We start from the raw sequence: 21,678 nt of genomic DNA, 5'->3' as shown, positions 1-21,678 counted from the left end.
CGTTCCTACCTCTGAAAACCTCTGCTCTGTGCATGTGCCGTTCCTACCTCTGACACCACTGCTTTGTGCACGTGCCGTTCCTACCTCTGACACCACTGCTTTGTGCACGTGCCGTTCCTACCTCTGACACCACTGCTTTGTGCACGTGCCGTTCCTACCTCTGACACCACTGCTTTGTGCACGTGCCGTTCCTACCTCTGACACCACTGCTTTGCACACGTACTGTTCCTACCTCTGAAAACCTCTGCTCTGCGCATGTGCCGTTCCTACCTCTAGCACCACTGCTCTGCGCACGTGCCATTCTTACCTCTGACACCACTACTCTGCGCACGTGCCATTCCTACCTCTAACATCACTGCTCTGTACCTGTGCCGTTCCTACCTCTCACACCACTGCTTTGCACATGTACCGTTCCTACCTCCTAAAACCTCTGCTCTGTGCATGTGCCATTCCTACCTCTGACACCACTGCTTTGTGCACGTGCCGTTCCTACCTCTGACACCATTGCTCTGCACACGTGCCGTTCCTACCTCCGAAAACCTCTGCTCTGTGCATGTGCCATTCCCACCTCCTAGCACCACTGCTCTGTGCATGTGCCGTTCCTACCTCTGACACCACTGCTCTGCGCACGTGCCATTCTTACCTCTGACACCACTGCTCTGCGCACGTGCCGTTCCTACCTCTAACATCACTGCTCTGTACCTGTGCCGTTCTTACCTCTGACACCACTGCTCTGTACCTGTGCCGTTCCTACCTCTGTCACCACTACTCTGCGCACGTGCCGTTCTTACCTCTGACACCACTGCTCTGTACCTGTGCCGTTCCTACCTCTGTCACCACTACTCTGCGCACGTGCCGTTCTTACCTCTGACACCACTGCTCTGCACCTGTGCCGTTCCTACCTCTGACACTACTGCTCTGTACATGTGCCGTTCCTACCTCCGACATCACTGCTCTGCACATGCATTGTGTCTTATCTCCGACATCAGTGCTCTGCACATGCATTGTGTCTTATCTCCGACATCACTGCTCTGCTCATGTGTCGTGTCTACTTCTGCAACCACTGTTCTGCGCATGTGTTGTTCTATCTCTGACATCACTGCTCTGTACATTATTATTATTATTATTATTATACATGACACCGTGTCTATCTCTGACACCACTGCTCTGCACGTGTGTTGTGTCTTTCTCCAACACCATTGCTCTGCTCATGCATTACATCTAATTCCTGCATATGAACTAATTGCCATACTTAAAGGGAATATTCCCTGCTGATGTTCAGTAACCATTACTTTGTGAATGGACAGTGAAAGACGAAACAGAAGACTAATGAGGTCATTTCTCTCTCTGCATTCACCTCCTATCAACATGCCCCATGCATTGCAACAAAACTATCTACTCTCCAAGTCTGAGCTCTGCTGTACAGGGGCTGCAGAAGGTTGATACCAGGCCATATACAGAACAGGTACTTACACCATGTGCATTAAAAAAACATTTAAGGATGTATTGATAACTATAGATATGCGTTTATTTGTTTGTTGTTTTCTATTGGCCTAGAGGTCAGTTTTAAAGGTATAATTTACCTTTACCAAAAAACTTCCTATAGAGGTAAGGGTGTCTGTAGATTAAAATAAACTGTGCAGCGTTGACCAACGTTGAATAATGCTCTTGCTGTAGGTGTAGGCCCCTTAAGTACTTCCCAAAGCCTGACTGAAAAACTCCTAGAGATGGTATCATCCAATCTTGCCTTGTTGCTAAGACACTCCCACCAGATGGTGGAGGTGAACAGTAACAGCTGGGAACCTTAGCAACGAGGCATGACAAGATGATGCCATCTCTGGAAATTTTTCAGTCAGGTTTGGGGAGGTACATAAATGACCTACACCTATATCAAGGACATTATTCAACTCTAGTCAAAGCTGCACCATTTGTTTTTATCTATAGACACCCTTACCTTTTTATAGGCAGTTTTTTGGTAAAGGGTGAACTCACCCTTTAAGTTCAGTCACCCAAAGCAACCAATCAGAATTCACTCTGCTGAAAGATAGACTCGTGCACGATAAATTCTGATTGGTTGCTATGAGCTATGTAAGAATTAGACGGATGAAGGTGGCTTACCCTGTGATCTCAGCAGGCGTGCTAACATCCACATAGAAGTCTATAAATCTGTAGATGAAATCCAAACGTGAGAATATGGAAATCTGAAAATCACATCAGACATTGCTTAGAGGGAAACTTTGCGGCAATAGCTCAAAAAAGTACTGAATATACGCTATAATTCTCATGCACGGTATGCATCGGATTATCCGCAGACACCGACGCATCGGAAGCAAATTTGTTACTTATAAGTCATCTGTATTTCATATGCGCCTGGCGTTGTATATCCTGGGAGTGTTAGCGTGCACGGCTTTCTTTCTACCAGACGTCAGTGGAAGCTGCGCGATCCAAGGTCTGTTCCTGAATCCTGAGCAGGTGGCATTTTAATATGCGGCGTCCTCTAAATGTCACGCCACATTCAGGCTCCGGTAGCCGCTTGTTAAAATGTCTGTCCGCAGACTTACAATTATCAGCCAAAGCGCCTTGCGCACGCATACATTTTTTAGGCCAGGGCTCGGCGATAAGGTGAAGCCCAATTATTTATAACCAGGAAAATGGCAACGACACGGCTTGATTTATTACCCCTTAAGTAAGGCAAAGAGTGAGACAGGAAAGCGCAGTAACCGATGGCAACCAGTCAAAACAAAATCTTTTATTCAATCTCGATGTACCAAGATAGGTTGCTATAGGTTACTGCACCTCGCAGATGTTCTTATTGGGTGAAGCTTTCAGTATTTTTTGACGTGGGTCTCTATTAGCTCACCTGAATATTCATACAGCAGACAAAATGGCTGCCTCCAATCTGGTCTGCCACAACCACAATAAATAAGTAGTGCAGTAATCTATATACGCACAATGTATGAGGTAAATTTGGCTCCAAATAGTCTACATTCTTGATAGAATTTCAATAAAGGACTAATCTGAGGTAAATTCAAGTCACCTCAATGCACATGTTTGGCTTCAGTGTTGGTTAATAAAATAAATGAAGTCATTTAGGGCCTCTTCACCAAAATAATCCTATTGCCAATAGCAACCAGTCAGTATTGGTTTCCTAATCTATTTAGTGGAGCTGTACAAAGAAAGAAGGGCGAGTTTCTCCTCCTGACTCTTTTAGCCATGTGTGTGATTTGAACCGGTGTTAATTTCGTCAACAAAAATGTTTTCGTCAACGAAAATGTTTTCGTCAAAGATTACGTTAGGGGCATTTTTACAGTGACGAAAAGTACAGCACATTTTTGTCTACTGACGAAAACTATCAAATCCGTTTTCGTTAACGAACGAAAACGGGATGAAAATCGGGGACGTTTACCCTCGTGAACTAACTTCCGTTTTTTCCGCAATCCGCTCCCAGCAAGCAAGCGCAACGTGACAAGACGGCTGCCAGAGACCTGAGAGTGAGAGTGCAGCACTGTGCATTACAGGTCAGCCAGGCTGAGGCCTCCCGAGTCCCGACTTCTAGTCTGTCCCAGGGAGCCCAGAGCAGAGCACACTGTGAGTTTATACAGTTGTGTATTACGATTACAGCACAGCAGGCCTGAGGACTCCCCTCAGACCACTGTCTGTCCAGACTGAGCACTGTGTGCAAATGTGCACTACAGGCCTCCTCTGAACACTGGCAGTGGCATTCAGAGCGCTGTGCATTACAGGCCATCCTTCAGACCTGAGACCACCATCAAACACTGTGCAGGATTACAGGCCTCCTCAGACAACCGTCCAGAGCACTGTGTTGCATCACATGCCTCCTCAGACCACTATCCAGAGCACTATGCAGCATTACAGGCCTCCTCAGACCACCGTCCTGAGCACTGTGCAGCATTACAGGCCTCCTCAGACCACCATCCAAAGCACTATGCAGCATTACAGGCCTCCTCAGACCACTTTCCTGAGCACTGTGCAGCATTACAGGCCTCCTCAGACCACCGTCCAGAGCACTATGCAGCATTACAGGCCTCCTCAGACCACCGTCCTGAGCACTGTGCAGCATTACAGGCCTCCTCAGACCATCGTCCAGAGCACTATGCAGCATTACAGGTCTCCTCAGACCACCGTCTAGAGCACTATGCAGCATTACAGGCCTCCTCAGACCACTGTCCAGAGCACTATGCAGCATTACAGGCCTCCTCAGACCACCGTCCAGAGCACTATGCAGCTTTATAGGCCTCCTCAGACCACTGTGTGGCATTACAGGCCTCCTCAGACCACCGTCCAGAGCACTGTGCAGCATTACAGGCCTTTTCAGACCACTGTTCAGAGCACTGTGCAGCATTACAGGCCTCCTCAGACCATCGTCCAGAGCACTCTGCAGCATTACAGGCCTCCTCAGATTGTCCAGAGTGGTTAATTCTGTATTTGTCAGTTTGTTCAAACCTTAATACCATAAATAATAACATTATATTAGATTTTTTTACTCCAGGAGTATATAATGAGTTTGGAAATTCTAGACAAATGTAGTTTCCCAGAGCGGCGGAGTGATATTCTGTGAGGCACAGAACCTGCACAGCTCTCCCACAGCAGAGGAGGGAAGGGGGGGGGACGACTGTGCAGTCTGGCAGCAGCTTTGTATACAGGAGATCTGGAGAGCAAGGAGGGAGGCTCACATTCCTGTGGACTTCCCCAGTGTACAGAGATGGATTGAGGTAAACTGTTCCTGATCCTGCAGCTTAGAAGTTTGCTCTGCAGTCATTTCAGTTTAATACTGGCTGTGTTCTGTATAGTTTCCCCTGTGTGGACTCGGCAAGCAAGGAGAGATCATGTATTACTGCTGTTGGGTGCTGCTGACCATAACATGTACAGTATGCGCCCCTAAACATACCCTGCATTCTGTGTGTAATGCACTGGTGAGCCCCCTGCATTCTGTGTGTAACGCACTGGTGAACCCCCTGCATTCTTTGTGTAAGGCACTGGTGAGCCTTGCATTCTGTGTGTAATGCACTGGTGAGCCCCCTGCATTCTGTGTGTAATGCACTGGTGAGCCCCCTGCATTCTGTGTGTAATGCACTGGTGAGCCCCCTGCATTCTGTTTGTAATGCACTGGTGAGCCCCCTGCATTCTGTGTGTAACGCACTGGTGAACCCCCTGCATTCTTTGTGTAAGGCACTGGTGAGCCTTGCATTCTTTGTGTAACGCACTGGTGAGCCTTACATTCTGTGTGTAACGCACTGGTGAGCCCTGCATTCTGTGTGTAACGCACTGGTGAGCCTTGCATTCTGTGTGTAACGCACTGGTGAGCCTTGCATTCTGTGTGTAACGCACTGGTGAGCCTTGTATTCTGTGTGTAACGCACTGGTGAGCCTTGTATTCTGTGTGTAACGCACTGGTGAGCCCTGCATTCTGTGTGTAACGCACTGGTGAGCTCTGCATTCTGTGTGTGACGCACTGGTGAGCCCTGCATTCTGTGTGTAACGCACTGGTGAGCCCTTCATTCTGTGTGTAACGCACTGATGAGCCCAGCATTCTGTGTGTAATGCACTGGTGAGACCTGCATTCTGTGTGTAACGCACTGGTGAGCCCTGCATTCTGTGTGTAACTCACTGGGGAGCCCTGCATTCTGTGTGTAATGCACTGGTGAGCCTTGCATTCTGTGTGTAATGCACTGGTGAGCCCCCTGCATTCTGTGTGTAATGCACTGGTGAGCCCCCTGCATTCTGTGTGTAATGCACTGGTGAGCCCCCTGCATTCTGTGTGTAATGCACTGGTGAGCCCCCTGCATTCTGTGTGTAACGCACTGGTGAACCCCCTGCATTCTTTGTGTAAGGCACTGGTGAGCCTTGCATTCTGTGTGTAACGCACTGGTGAGCCTTGCATTCTGTGTGTAACGCACTGGTGAGCCCTGCATTCTGTGTGTAACGCACTGGTGAGCCTTGCATTCTGTGTGTAACGCACTGGTGAGCCTTGTATTCTGTGTGTAACGCACTGGTGAGCCTTGTATTCTGTGTGTAACGCACTGGTGAGCCCTGCATTCTGTGTGTAACGCACTGGTGAGCTCTGCATTCTGTGTGTGACGCACTGGTGAGCCCTGCATTCTGTGTGTAACGCACTGGTGAGCCCTTCATTCTGTGTGTAACGCACTGATGAGCCCAGCATTCTGTGTGTAATGCACTGGTGAGACCTGCATTCTGTGTGTAACGCACTGGTGAGCCCTGCATTCTGTGTGTAACTCACTGGGGAGCCCTGCATTCTGTGTGTAATGCACTGGTGAGCAATGCATTCTGTGTGTAACGCACTGGTGAGCTCTGCATTCTGTGTGTAACTCACTGGTGAGCCCTGCATTCTGTGTGTAATGCACTGGTGAGCTCTGCATTCTGTGTGTAACGCACTGGTGAGCTCTGCATTCTGTAGGTAACGTAGCACGCTCCTGGGCCCTGCATTCTTTCTGTAACGCACTCCTGAATGCTTGAATGCTGCGATGTATAAGTAGTGCACTCCTAAGGGTCCTTTCACACGGGACAGATCCGTGATGATTCGCCCCGTGAACATCCGCTTGCTCAGCGGGGATCGCTCCGTGGATCCCCGCTGAGCAGGCAGATGACAGGTCCGTTGCTGCACACTGTGCAGCGACGGACCTGTCACAGTGCCGCTCTCCCCTATGGGGGATCAGATGACAATGGACCGTAGAGTCCGTCGTCACCCTATCCGATCCGAAAACGGATGAAAAAGTAGGTTTTTCCTCCGTTACACTTTTTCAGATTGGAGCGAAACTTGGTCATCTATATAGAAGGTAAGGAAAAATCTTCACAAGATACAAATGATCCCCCTACTGCAATCTGTGTCACTTCTCATTTCCTGTCCTGGTGAAGCGTTGTCACCTAGCCAGCAAGTGAGGAAAAGCCTTCTCATGGTTCCTGAGCTTCCCCTACTGCAATCTGTGTCGCTCCTCACTTCTTGTCCGGGTGACCCTTTGTCTTCTAGACTGGAAGTAAGGAAAAATCTTCACATGTTTTCTAGTCTTCTCCCTACTGCAATCTGTGTTGCTCCTCACTTCCTGTCTGGGTGCCCCTTTGTCTTCTAGACCTGAAGTAAGGGAAAAATCTTCACACATTTTCTAGTCTTCCCCTACTGCAATCTTTGTCGCTTTTCACTTCCTGTCCAGATGGCAATTCATCATCTAGACAGGAAGCAAGGGAAAATCTTCACACGTTTTCTAGTCTTCCCCTACTGCAATCTGTGTTACTCCTCACTTCCTGTCTGGGTGCCCCTTTGTCTTCTAGACCGGAAGTAAGGGAAAATCTTCAAAGTTTTTTTTTTTTAGTTTTCCCCTACTGCAATCTGTATTGCTCCTCACTTCCTGTCCGGGTGACAGTTTGTCACCCAGACAAGAAGCGAGGAAAAATCTTCAACAGAGCAATCTCAGAAGCTGTCCTTTACTGCTCTTTATGTCCCTCCTTGCGTCCTTGCAATACATCATACCACACGACACCAACATCCTGAGGGGGGAGCGCTTAGCTAATTGGTGACAGTTAAAAGCCAAACATAGAACATTGCCAGCACTCCAACTGAACTTACAAGATGCCTGTTTATTGAAGTCCCATATTAGCAAAAACAACACTTCCAGGGTATGCAGACCCCCCCTTTTTTTTTTTTTCAAGGTTACAAGCAGAGACCATCTCAGAGAACGTCTGTACTTGTCACCTTGAAAAAGAGGACCTGCCCACTCTCAAAACATTGGTGTTTCTACTGATATGGGACTTCAGTAAACATTCCCCACTTCCTGTCCTGGTGAATTATCACAGAGACAGGAAGGGAGGGAAAATATTTCCAACGGGAACACAGAGCAGTAAAAGGCCAGAGATTCTAAACTTTCCCCACTCAATCCGAAACTGAAATTTTTTTTGATAGCCTCAAAAGTAGATGCTATGGGCAGCATTGTGACAATTTGTTTGCTCTGGTTTTTAAAAACGAGGCCTGTGTTCTGGAGCAGACAGTGTCACACGCGGTGGTTTATGGGTCATCTATGATCATTTGCCTCCTCCGTTGATTTTTCCTGCCACCCCCTCGAAGGTGGGCAGCAGACATGGCGCGCTAATTCCCTGCTTCTCATCTCCTGTTCGCGCACCAGCAGGTAACCCCAGGCACAGCGGCTTGTCTGCGCTCCCGCTCATTCTCTGCTCTGATTGTTCTCCCAGCAGCAGGTGTGGAAGTTACAGACCCTGGGGGGGCAGAGGATGCTACATGGGTAATAGCGTGTCAGCTCCACTCAGGCAGAGCCCGTCTGTCTTATACAGCCACCATTTCACCGCCAGAGAAAAAGCATGCGTTACAAAGACAACACCCCTGATTGCAGCGTAGCCCTCATTTCTCATAATTCCAATATGCATCCTTATGCTCATTAGGCTTATGTTTGTAGACTGGAGTATTGCAACAGGGATGTGTAAGCATAGCAATCAATCAGATTCCAGGATTCTAGATTCCTTCTCCTGAGGGTATGAAAAAGGAAACAAATGGTTAGGCAAATCGTTTTTTCTTTTTTTCCTTCAATTTTTACGGATTTTTTTATTGATAGTAACACACACTGTTTGGGAAAAATTACAGTTCTTTGCCTTACTGCTGGAAGGTGGCATTTGAAGGATGTAAAGCAGTGTTGGTCAACTCATTAGACATATGGGGCCTAAGTACACCCCCTGATATCGCCCGAGGACCTTGTATATTATTCACAGTGCATAATGCTACATGACAATGCTAGAGATTGTGGAAATACTAAAGGAAAAGGACAAGGACTAAGGACATACTACAGGAGAGTGTTTAGAGACTGAGGGCATACTACAGGTGATGACCAGAGGCTAAAGACATACTACAGGAGATGGTCAGAGCCTGGGGACATACTACAGGAGACTGTTCAGAGACTGAAGCAAAATACAAGAGATGGTCAGAGGCTTGGGACATACTACAAGAGATAGACATAGACTGAGCATATAGTACAGGAGACTGTTCAGAGACTGGAGACATGCTACAAGAGCCGGTCAGGGGCTGAGGACATATTGCAGGAGATGGGCATAGAATCGGACATACTACAGGAGATGGACAGGGGCTGAGGCAGACTACAAGAAATGGGCATAGGGTGGGGCATACTACAGGAGATGGGCTAGAGACTGGGACATACTACAGGAGATGGGTATGGGCTGGGGCATACTACAGGAGATGGACAGAGGCTGGGACTCACTACATTAGTGATCAGAGAATGAGGACATATTACAGGAGTTGCCAGAGACTGGGGGCATTTTACAGAATATGGTCAGACTGAAGATGTTCTACACAAGATGCTCAGAGGCTGTGGGCATACTACAGGAGACATCAGAGACTGAGGTCATACTACAGACAATGTTCAGAGACTGAATATGTATTACACAAGATGGTCAGAGGCTGTGGGCATACTACAAGAGATGGTCAAAGACTGAGAACATACTACAGGAGATGGTCAGAGACTGGGACATGCTACAGAAGATGATCAGAGGCTAAGGTTATTCTGTAGGAGACATAGACATCAGAGACTGAGGACATAGTATAAGAGATATTTATAAACTGAATACCTACTACAGAGGAAGGTCAGAGACTGAGGCCCTACTACAGAAGAAGGTCAGAGACTGAGGCCCTATTACAGAAGAAGGTCAGAGACTGAGGACCTACTACAGAAGAAGGTCAGAGACTGAGGACCTACTACAGAAGAGGGTCATAGACTGAGGACCTATTACAGGAGACATTCTTTAGGAGACAGAGATATCAGAGACTGGGGACATACTATAATAGAAATTCATAGACTGAGTACCTACTACAGGAGATGGTCAGGGACTGAAATCATACTACAGGGGACATCAGAGACTGAGGGCCTATTAGAGAAGATGGTCAGAGACTGAGGACCTACTATAGGAGATGGTCAGAGACTGAGGACCTACTATAGGAGATGGTCAGAGACTGAGGACCTACTATAGGAGATGGTCAGAGACTGAGGACCTACTACAGAAGAAGGTCAGAGACTGAGGACCTACTACAGAAGATGGTCATAGACTGAGGACCTACCACAGGAGATATCAGTGACTGGGAGCATAAAACAAAAGATTACTGGTAACAAATACACAGCTCCTTAAGGTTTTTTATTAGTTCCCAAGTGGTGCAGCATGGGCATCACCATGTAGAGTCAGACCGCTGGTCTCATACACACACATGCAACAACACAGGTTCCCAGCCGTCTGACACCCAAAGCCCCCCATCCCCATCTTCAACCACTGTGCACCTGCTCTATGTACTGTGTTGAAGTGCCATTCGTTGTGAATAGCATCCCAGTGAACTATACAGTGGAGTGCTACGCATGCATACCAAAACGCACATAACATGCACACTGACACTGGTAGGGTCTTGTACATTTTTTTTCATCAATGCGTGTTTGCAGCCCATTCATAATAAATAGGTTGCATTTAGGTGTGAATAGGCCCAAAATCCTTGAACGCAGAACATAATAAAAGAATAGTTCTGCAGAAAAACATACATGCTTGGAAAATCTAATGTTCAAACTGCCCGGCTCCCTAAATACCACAATAATTGTAATCACAGCTTTGTCCATCATTATCTCCACTGGAACTACTTACAGTCCTCACCTCTGCTCACACTGAACCTTTTACAATGTGGAAGCCTTCTTGTGATTTTTTTTTTTTTGCTTTCTGATTGCTGAATATATTGCAGGTACATTGTGTGTTATTAACCCCTCCGGTTCCCTCTACCTCTGCAGAAGGATTGGCTTGTAACCGGCTTATTCTCAGCACAATAGCTAATCTGCAGCTCCATTCAGTCAGCTAAAGCCTCACACCGTGATTGTGAAAAAGACTTGCTTCCTTTCAAACAGCGAAAGCTTCTCGGATTTTAGTTTTTTTTTTTCCTGTGGTTGGATGGATTTTTATAGAGCTTGGATATTAATTGATCGCTTTTTCTTCTCAGTTCCTTTCCTCGCCCTTCTTTCAGATCAAGACTAGCCAGATCTCCCATTGAATGCACACAAATAAGGAAGCAAGTCCTTTTCACTAAGCAGGTAAATAGAAGGGAAGAAGGAACAGTAATTGGGAAATCCCAAGATCCTGCTAGCCAATATACCTATGTAGCCCACCAACTGTAAAACATGGGCCCACACTGTGGGGCATATTTACTAAAACTGATGCACCTAGAATCTGGTGCAGCTGTACATGGTAGCCAATCAGCTTCTATCTTCAGCTTATTTAATTAAGCTTTGGCAATAAAATCTAGAAGCTGATTGTTCTCTATGCAGAGTTGCACCAAATTTTGCAAAGTTTTGGAAAATAACCCCCTGCCTAAGAGCCTAAGGTGGTCTTCTCTGCAGTGCAGAGACTGGCGCGGTCTTCGCCAATCTCTGCACTGCATGTTGCAAAGCACTTTAGCAATTGGGTATACACTCCACAGCTCACAAGTAGTGATGAGCTTGGGCGTGTTTAGAGTAGGGTTTGAACCTATGTTGGCCAGCCCACCAGGAAGGTGTCACCTGTATGGGCCAGTAATCTTCAGCCAGTACATTCCCCGGCAGGCAGCTGATGTATACATGCATCTGCTGGGCATGGCTTAGCTGCTTATGATTGGCCCCGTACAGTGACAGCTTCCTGGCAGGGTAGCTCAGGTGGGTTCAGATTAGGACTCAAGCTCATCTCTGCTGACAAGAATCTGCGGGCATACTGACTGCCCTTGTAATTGTATTTGCGCAGCTAAACCCAATACCGCCAGGCTCCTCCCTCTGCCACATTTTGCTCAGTATGGGGCTTAGTGAAAGAGCCTTGTACAGAGCCGGGTTGGGGCAATGCTGAATTAATAAAGTTGCCAGGGCAAGGATTTGGGAATGCAGCTTATGCGATTTTTGGAAACTGCCTATGGTTTTGGCCAGTGTTCTGGAACACTTAAAGTGACACTAAAGGTTTTTTTTTTTTTTTTTTTTAAATAACAAACATATCATACTTACCTCCACTGTGCAGCTCATTTTGCAGAGAGTGGCCACGAACCTGCTCTTCTGGGGTCCCTCTGCGGCTCTCGCGGCTCCTCCCCACATCAGATAACTCCCTCGGAGAAGCGCTTTCCCGGAGGGTTACCTTGCGGGCACGCTCCCGAGTCCAGCATTCGGCGTCCATAGAGGCTGAATGTATGACTCTGCCCATTAAGGATGCATTAAGGTGAAAAAACACAAACCTTTACAACCCCTTTAACTTGTATCCATCACCTTTGCATTGGATTTGAATGAATACATATTTTAGTGCTGACATCTAGTGACAATTCAGTATAGCTACAACTTGTTATTACTGTATTTCTGAAATGCCATATTCTAGTTTACCTACATGTTGGGGTTAGTCCTTAGATGGACCCTCCCTTCCTTCTTCCTATTGTTTCCTCAGTTAGGTACCAGCTTTCATAGTATACACAAGACGTAGACGATCATTGTCTCGTTACACTTTGATTTGACTGGTGAACATTGCATGTATTGCATTTTAGTAATTAGTAAGTAAAACTATGTTGGATTAAACTGCTGGGTTTTATGGGAGAGTTGAGCTGGCTGTTTATTAACTAGCTTGTTTGCAATACACAGAAACAAGATGTTGTATGAGCTACCATGCATCAAAAAGGAGACAGGTGTACATATCCTATCAACTTTACATATTTATTGCAAAAATGTAATCTTGTTTCCAGTGTTCTTTTTTAAATACCTGCATGAATCCAAAACTGGATTTGCTTGCAATTGGATTTTACCCAATTCCATATATACGCACATTCATAGCTTCAGCCATACTGGAGATTAGTGATGTCTTTGACACCAGTAATGGGGCACTATTCCTCTCACTGACACCAGTAATGGGGCACTATTCCTCTCACTGACACCAGTAATGGGGCACTATTCCTCTCACTGACACCAGTAATGGGGCACTATTCCTCCCACTGACACCAGTGATGGAGCACTATTCCTCCCATTGACACCATTGATGGGGCACTATTCCTCTCATGGACACCAGTGATAGGGCACTATTCCTCCCACTGACACCAGTGATGGGGCACTATTCCTCCCACTGACACCAGTGATGGGGCACTATTCCTCTCACTGACACCAGTGATAATGCACTATTCCTCTCAATGACAGCAATGATGAGGCACTATTCCTTCCACTGACTCCAATGATGGGGCACTAGTCCTCTCACTGACACCAGTAATGGAGCACTATTCCTCTCACTGACAATGATGAGACATGATTCCTCCTATTGACACAAATGATGAGGCACTATTCCTCCCACTGATGCCAGGGCATTTTCTACTCCCAGTGGCCACAGTCCGGCCCCCATAAAGTTTGAAGGGCAATAAACTGGCCCTTTGTTTCAAAAGTTTAGTGGCCCCCTGATCTATGGAAAGATGTTTGCACGATTCCCCCATCAACACAGGCAGTGAAGACACAAGGAGTCACAGCTGGCTGCCCACAGCTTTACTTTGCTTACCCTCTGTCGAATTGCCGTCAGATTTAGGAATGGTAAGACCACTTACCTGGTTTTAAGTGTTACTAAACCCAGGACCCTGCAATCCACTATATCTGGTCTCCCCCAGTACACACAACATGGAAATGCCATTATTTTAGTAAATATAAACTGCTAAATACCTTTTCTCATTAGCAGTATATAGCAGTCTTATGACTTCTATCAGTGTCTGGTTAAAGCTTGTAGGAGAAATTTTCATTCTCCTCTGACTGTCCTATGAGGCTGCATGACCCTATGTCTGGACAATGCTGATTGGTCCTGTGCTGATCACATGCACCCTCCCAAGATAAAAAAACTCTTTAGCAATACACACCAAACTGAGCATGTGCAGTGACTCCAAAGGCTCTGTACTATAAGGAGATGGATTGGGGACAGTAGAAGAAGGGGAGGATCAGAGAAAACAGGATCAAAGAGCCTTTTTTACACAATACGCAGGATTAACCCCTTAGGTTCCATGCTTGAGTATAACGAGCATGTTTTACTGCATATACAGACTGATTTTACTGTTGTGGGATTAGTAACACTTTTTAATGTCTTTCCGTTGCGTAATGCAGGTATGCACCAGCACAGCAGGTGGCCTTAACACCAGCTGTACATACAGTATATATGCATTAACCGGCTTTGCCGTGCTATTCTGAGAGCGTGGTCCTAGCACAGTGGCCGAGCTGTCACTGACAGCTCGGTGGGATGGGCTTCTGATGATGTGACCGCCAATCATAGTATTCATATGATTGGGAAGCCCGCCTCTCCCTCCCTTTTTTCGGAACCCCTTTAGGGACCAACGGGGAGCCAGCACCAAGGAGCTAAGTCTACATAAACCCAACAGTGAACTTCTCTTATTTGCTTCCTTTGGGTCTGTCTCAAATTTGTCAGTTGTATCTAATTATATGTGAATCTTGTGTGCATTGACTTCAAGGGGTTAATTTACTATAACTGGACAGTTTTAAATCTGGGGCAGCTGTACATGGTGGCCAATCGGCTTCTAACTTCAGCTTGTTCAGTTAAAGCGGTTGTAAACCATGGCTGTTGTAGGAAAAAAAAAAAAACACCTACAAGGCAGTGGCTTAATGTGGTAGTATACATCGCATACTACCACATTATGAAATACTCACCTTGGAACGAAACCATCCAGCGCTGTACTGTCACCGCCGAGAAGGCTTTCTTCCGGGTTCGTGCTTGGCCAGATCTGCCACGACGTCACTCACGTAAATGCACGTGGAAGCCCTCGGTTCCAGCGCGAAGCTCTGCAGGTCCGGCAAGGTATGCCGGACCTTCAGAGCGCAAGCGTCGGTGACCTAACTGGCTGCACCCAGGGTGAATATCTTCTAAATGGTGCACGTTTAGGAGATAATCATTTTACCTACAAGTAAACCTTATTATAGGCTTACTTGTAGGTGAAAATGACCAAGCGGGGTTTACTACCGCTTTAAGCTTTGGCAATAAAACCTGGAAGGTGATTGGTTAATATGTAGAGCTGCACCAGATTTTGCACTCTCTAGTTTTAGTAATTCAATCCCATGTATTTTGTGATAGTTGTTCAACAAAACAAACGCCAGACTGAATCAGTGTCCTTCTTCGCCCTGTTTGATTCGTTGACCTGGAACAAGTATGCAGTTGGGGAGTTCTGACGTCATTGCGTCAGAACTTGCTCCGGCTCGATGACTTGGAAAAGTATTAAAATTGGGATCTGCCTTTTTGTTAAAGACCCCAGCAATTGGTGGCAAGCTTCTTGCAAATGTGTGAGTTAGCCAGCCTGCCAGTAATGTCATTTGAATATTTGTTATGTAGATGTGTCCTTTTATTTTTTTTTATCTAGTGGCCGAGGAACTTCATCTTGGAAAACATGTTCGCATTGACCGTTCGCTGCTTGGCAGACGAGGGGTTAAGCGCTAATTAAGTTCCCGCCTGCGCGATTCTACCTCCCAGCTGGTGATATAGGAAATTTTGCGGGAGGAAGGGCTCCGAGTCTTGCCTACTACTCATTTGTATGCAGCGTCTGGCTCCACCAAAGCACCTTCTGTGAAGCTTCAGTCATAGATCATGTAATGATGCTGCTGATCTCCCCCCCCCCCCCCCCCATTCCCCAACTCTGCACAAATCACTGGGAGGGAGCCAGCTGCGTGAATACTGGAGGAAGAGGAGGGGGAGAGGGGTCGTTTCCGTCATGAAAAGCTCTAAAGGAGTACTAGGTAACCTCAACTAATGAGGGGCACAGGTGCGGATGTGACAAGCCCCTTTAGAAGTCACACAGAGGGACCGGTGTCGACTCCAGGCCTGATAAGTGACTGCGGTGAAGGCCCTGCTCGTGTATGTAGGAATCCAGTCCCAGCACGCTCTTTCTCTTTTCATTTTTGACACTCCACAATTCCATACCTGTCAGTGTTTTAGTGGTGTAGGCTACTCGGACATGGTGCTTATTCATTTGAAGTCAGACGCGGCCTACCTGCTGAGCAGCTTCGATTTTCATCCAACGTTTATCTTTCGCGGCTGCAACCTAGTGGTTCCCGATTATCCTTAATCTGGCCATACACGTGCACACTTGTGGTTGAACACTTGTAGAAAACTCTGAAAGATCATTCATCAGAACATTCAGTGATGCCATAATTTAGTTTTTAAGACCCTTCACAATTTCACCCAGACCTGCTACTTGAATGAATTTCCAGATTAAACCGGTTTCTTTTTTGTGAAATCAGCACAAGAATAATGCAGAACAATGTTTTCCTAAATGTATAAGTGTAGTGCATGTTTAGAAGTATATTTTTTTATATACGTTATATGTTTATCAGCCAATGGGTTTTAGTGGACATACACTGTATTGACTGTATATATTAGAATCAATGTATACATCTAGTTTTGCATATATTATACCAGCCATTCTCAACTAGGGTTCCCCCAGATGTTGCCAGGGGCTTCTTAAATTGTGGCTGCTTGACCTTCCATTTGATGGTGCCTGCATAGTCCCGGGGTCATTTTCACTTGACAAAGCCAGCAGCAATTATCATTTTAGCTGTCTGTAAGGGTGGCAATCAGACCACCGCTGTAGGGCTGTATTCTTATTGACCACCAATGTAATGAGCATTCTTCCAAATGATTACCAATATAAGGAACATTCTTCCCACTGACCACCAATATAAGGAACATTCTTCCCACTGATCACCAATGTAATGAGCATTCTTCCCACTGACCACCAATATAAGGAAAATTCTTCCCTCTGACCACCAATATAAGGAACTTTCTTCCCACCGACCACCAATGTAAGGAGCATTCTTCCCTCCGATCACCAATGTAAGGGGCATTCTTCCCACTGACCACCAATGTAAGGGGCATTATTCCCACTGACCACCAATATAAGGAACTTTCTTCCCACCGACCACCAATATAAGGAACTTTCTTCCTACCGACTACCAATGTAAGGGGCATTCTTCCCACTGACCACCAATGTAAGGGGCATTCTTTGCACCGACCACCAATGTAAGGAACATTCTTCCCACTGATCACCAATGTAAGGAACATTCTTCCCACTGATCACCAATGTAAGGAACATTCTTCTCACTGATCACCAATGTAAGGAACATTCTTCTCACTGATCACCAATGTAAGGAAAATTCTTCTCACTGATCACCAATGTAAGGAACATTCTTCCCACTGATCACCAATGTAAGGAACATTCTTCCCACTGACCACCAATGTAAGGAGCATTCTTCCCACTGACTACGAATGTAAGGAGCATTTTTTTAACTGACCACCACTGTAGGGTTATATTCTTCCTACTGACCACCAATGTAAGGGACATATTTTGCATTGATCCCCAATTAATTGGTTTTAGTAAGGTTCCCTAAAACCTAAAAGTGATGTTAGGGGTTCCTTTGTGGTAAAAACGCTGCACTATACAGAAACCTTCAATTGTATTCCATATATTCATATCTTTCATATATTTCTATACCATACATTGAGTGGAATTTAATCAAAACTAGAGCAGACTGACTATGGAGGAGATTTACTTGGCAACCAATCAGCTTCTGTCTTTCATTTTCAAAGCTTTACTGAACAAGCTGAGGATATAAGCTGATTGGATACTATGCACATCTGTAACAGATTGTCTGCTCCAGTTTTGATAAATTCCCCTTATGATTTTTCTAAAAGAATGAATGTTCATAACCACAAATGTTTCTATTGCAGATGAAACTTTTCCTAGCATATGTGCATTCATTTGTCTTGACTAAAGACCACAACCAACAGTTATCATTTCATTTATTTATGTTAGAAATTAGAAAAATGTTCCTTCTTTCGTTTTTCATTTTTCTCGTCACTACATTTGAAAATGATTGTCAGTTTGTCCCCACACACCATTGGAAAGTGGATTGAACCTTTCAAACAAGAATATTTTCACACTTTCGGGCCAACCTACCAACTCCCCCTATGGAACCCTTGAAATAATTTTCAGGTTCTCTGGGAACCCCTGCTAAAAGGAATTCTACCTACAGCTCATAGAACACAAACGTGATCATTAAGTTGACATTTTTAATAATAGAATAAGTAATGTGGTGTACCTAATATATTTGACACCCAGGGCAGGTAATTCTGTTACCAACCCCCTATGAAATAATTTCAGTAATTTTCTCGAAACGAACAATAGCTGCAGAAGAGAAAGGCAGACCGTAAAAGCCATAGTAACCTCTAACATTAGAGGTCAACGTGGAGGTGACCCATTACATTGGTGGTTAGTTAAAATTGCCCCCTTGCGATAATGTTTGGTGTAGATGGGAGATTAATCCACCATTACTCATTGCTCAAGGAACCCTGAGGAATCCAAGGGTTCCATAAAACCCTGCTCGAGAAGCACCGCTCTAAATGGTCCTCCAGAATATCAGTCTGGAAAAATCATTAACATGGGGTCCCCATGTCTTTATCAGTCATATGCATATGGGAGAATTGAAGTATACATATGGGCAAAGTTAACCAAACGCTTAGAAATGCACCTTGAGAAAATATAGAAATAGGACCTCTGTGTGGCTTGGCCACCAGCTGAGTAATTCTGGATACGGAATAAAAATTCTATTACGTGTATGAACTGATATCTTTCCTGTGACCTTTTATAATTTGGGGGTGGTTACAGACCCAATACCACTTCCAGTGATCTTTATCCGTTAAACAATAAAATACTTTTGATGACAGGTCTAGGAGGTCAAATAATTAAAATGAACCCCACTTAGAAAACAGACTAAATTGCTAAAATAGCAAAAACTAGAAGAATCTATAGAAATGCAAAATTCATGTGTCCGTCACATGCTTGTAGGCATCTGCAGTTTAATTTTGCTGCAATGTGCTACGTGTCCAGTGTGCCCCTGTGCCTTTAAGGTGGTCTGCCTCCAGGCCCACCCCTCTGCCTATCCATTATAATGCATGTGCTTCCACTGTGGAGGCTCTCAAAATTTAGATTAAGAAAAACAGGAAATACCGGGGTGCCTTGATGGAGCTCTGTTGCTTACTGTACGCTTGTATTTGCAAATGTGTGCAGACTAGACCCCTGTTTTTAACGCATACTGTTAGACAGGAAAATTTGGTTGTTTCGGTTAATTGAATTTTTCTGGTTTCGTTTTGCATGTGTTGCCCTTCCGCGTGCTACTTGCTGCAAAGGCCAGTTATAGGTGAGGGCAGTGGCCATTTGTTTGTGCAGTTTACGTTCTCCACTGTAGGTGACATTCATTCGCAGCGTCATTGCAGATGGAGAGGGGGTCAAGAGGAACATGGTTCCTCTGTGGTTTCCTGGGTCACTGGGGAAGCTATCTGTTTGGATGCTGCTGCCCCATGTGTTTCTAGAACCCATCTTGGGTCAGGCGGAGCCTGTTTAAGGCACTGGGTCCCAGGTTTCACGCGCATTTGGGAGTGGGTAGAGTAGGGACAGGTAGCGGGAGGGAAAGGTTCCTGATGAAGAGGAAAAGCATAGGAATTGCAACTCCTCTGGACATCTTCCCACTTGGGCACAAGATGGGCAGGCCACATTCTGACTCTCCTAAGAGGCGGTGTCCGTTCAGCTGAAACCTGCTCTTTACATGCTGTTGGAATCAGTGAGTGTTCTTGGTTGGGCTGTCCCCATGGATTTATTGTGAACTGTCTTTGCATTACTTGAATACAAGTTCCTTACATCGCACTTGGACTGTGTGTGTTATTGCCACCACACCATGCTGCACCCCACCTATATGCTGTACGGTGTTTGACCTTTTATTTTGAACAGAAGTCTTCAAAATTAGCAAACAGATGAAGGCAGGTTCATTAGGGATGAAAAAAATCTAAAACTTTTATTTCCCTTAAGTTTTGGTGAAAATCAGCAGATTTCAGTTGGTCTGATTCTGATTGGTCAGCGTTTTGATCTGTCCCAGAAGTGCTGCAGAGAGAAGAGGAGGGCTTTCAAATCCCTAGACTTTTGCCCTGGCTGCGTGGGCACTGACAGATCATCACCAACGGAGGTAAGTACAGTGGCAACCTAGGGGATGGGGAGGGTGTATACTGTTCACCTTTGCATTTTTTCCTGAAAAAGGGAACTTACACGTGCAGCACAGTGGTTAGCACTTCTGCCTAGCAGCAATAGGGTTGTTGGTTCGATTCCCAACTATAACACTACCTGCCTGTGTGAGTTTCCTCCAGGTACTCTGGTTTCCTCCCACACTCCAAAGACACACTGATAGGTTAATTAGCTCCTGTCTAAATTGGCCCGAGTATGTGTATGTATGTGCGTTAGGAACCTTAGATTGTAAGCTCCTTAAGGGCAGGGACTGATGTAAATGTAGAATATACTGTATATGTGAATATACTGTATATGTGATAGGCTGCGTAGATTCATGGTCCTATATAAGTACCTGTAATAAATACCGTAAATAAATGCTGTTCAAAATCCTGGGTAGTGGCTCATCTCCGTGGTGGCCTTTACAATCCTATGGATGAGATCAACACATTTCTGGGATAGAGAATTGTCCCGCTGCATATGTCAGTGGTCAGCTAACATTTCTGAGGTTTGCTGTGTGCCGTCACAAAGTTCATTTCAGGTTTTGGAGGAAATAGAACTCTTAGGTTGTTGCGTTTACTTGCTTTGTGTAGACTTTGAGGGGATAAGAAGAAACTTTCTGGATTTACTGAAAAGTCTTTTGCACATATGTTCTGTCTTATGTATTGAGCATGAAAAGAAGATGGGTGGAATATAAAATAATAACCAGCCATTTCCTGAGATGTCTCTCAAGTGACTCTTCACTTTCTATTGAGCACGGAAAACTATGGAGACAGGCAGTCTACTATGGTAGATGTTTACGCTTACTTTGTTCATGTTGGTCAAACGTCGTACACCTCCCTCTTCCTCTTAACCTCTTCTCCGGCACCGGGCAGTCCTCATGACGTAGTAAGGCTGTACCGATAACCTCAGCGCCGCTCTGTTCATACACGTATGTGAATGCCAGTCATTATAATAACAACCGCCCTGGGAGGGGGGGGGGGCAAGACACCCTGCACTAACAGGAAGTGGCTTTGACCAGAGATGGATTGAGTAAGACTGTGGGGATCAGCACCAGTGAGGACCTGAGTCGTATGGCATGAGCTCCTTCTTTATTTTTATAGCAGTTGGGAATTTAAAAAAATATATATTTCTTAAAATAAGGCAGGGCTTCAGAGTGGAACTTGACTCACCTCCACTCTAGTGGTCTGGCGCTGGCATCTTCTTCCCTACTTCCAATTTCAGTATCTTCGACCACCTATTTGGCTGGAATGATGTGTGCATGCATGCAAGAGTTTATTTATCCAAGCACTTAGGGACACAGAGATTGTACACTGAGATTGACAAGCTAAGTGTACATTCTAAACCAGTGGCCGTGGACTGAATGCGGCCCAGTGTAGGTGCCATTGTGTATGGACCAGCCATGTTTGTTAAACACGCCACGTAGTGAAGATTAGCTGCTGGGTGTTCATTTTTTTTCTACATCTGCCTCCTGAAGTGGGCTGTCACCACTTTAAAAGCATCATTCTATCTAAGTGGACTACCCCCTTCTGGCGTGTTTATCCCGATCAGGGTTTTTTTTTTTTTTTTTGACAGTTTATTTCT

General features: G+C 45.5%; 1 protein-coding gene across 3 annotated transcripts in view; it reads left to right on the top strand.

The window, feature by feature from the left end:
• Positions 1-21,678, top strand: part of RAI1 (retinoic acid induced 1) — a 256,999-nt gene that overhangs the window by 211,950 nt on the left and 23,371 nt on the right. The window lies entirely within an intron of this gene.

The sequence above is a fragment of the Aquarana catesbeiana genome, linkage group LG06 (assembly GCF_042186555.1).
Source record: "Aquarana catesbeiana isolate 2022-GZ linkage group LG06, ASM4218655v1, whole genome shotgun sequence".
Classification (NCBI taxonomy): domain Eukaryota; kingdom Metazoa; phylum Chordata; class Amphibia; order Anura; family Ranidae; genus Aquarana; species Aquarana catesbeiana.
This window is presented reverse-complemented; position numbering and strand designations above follow the sequence as displayed.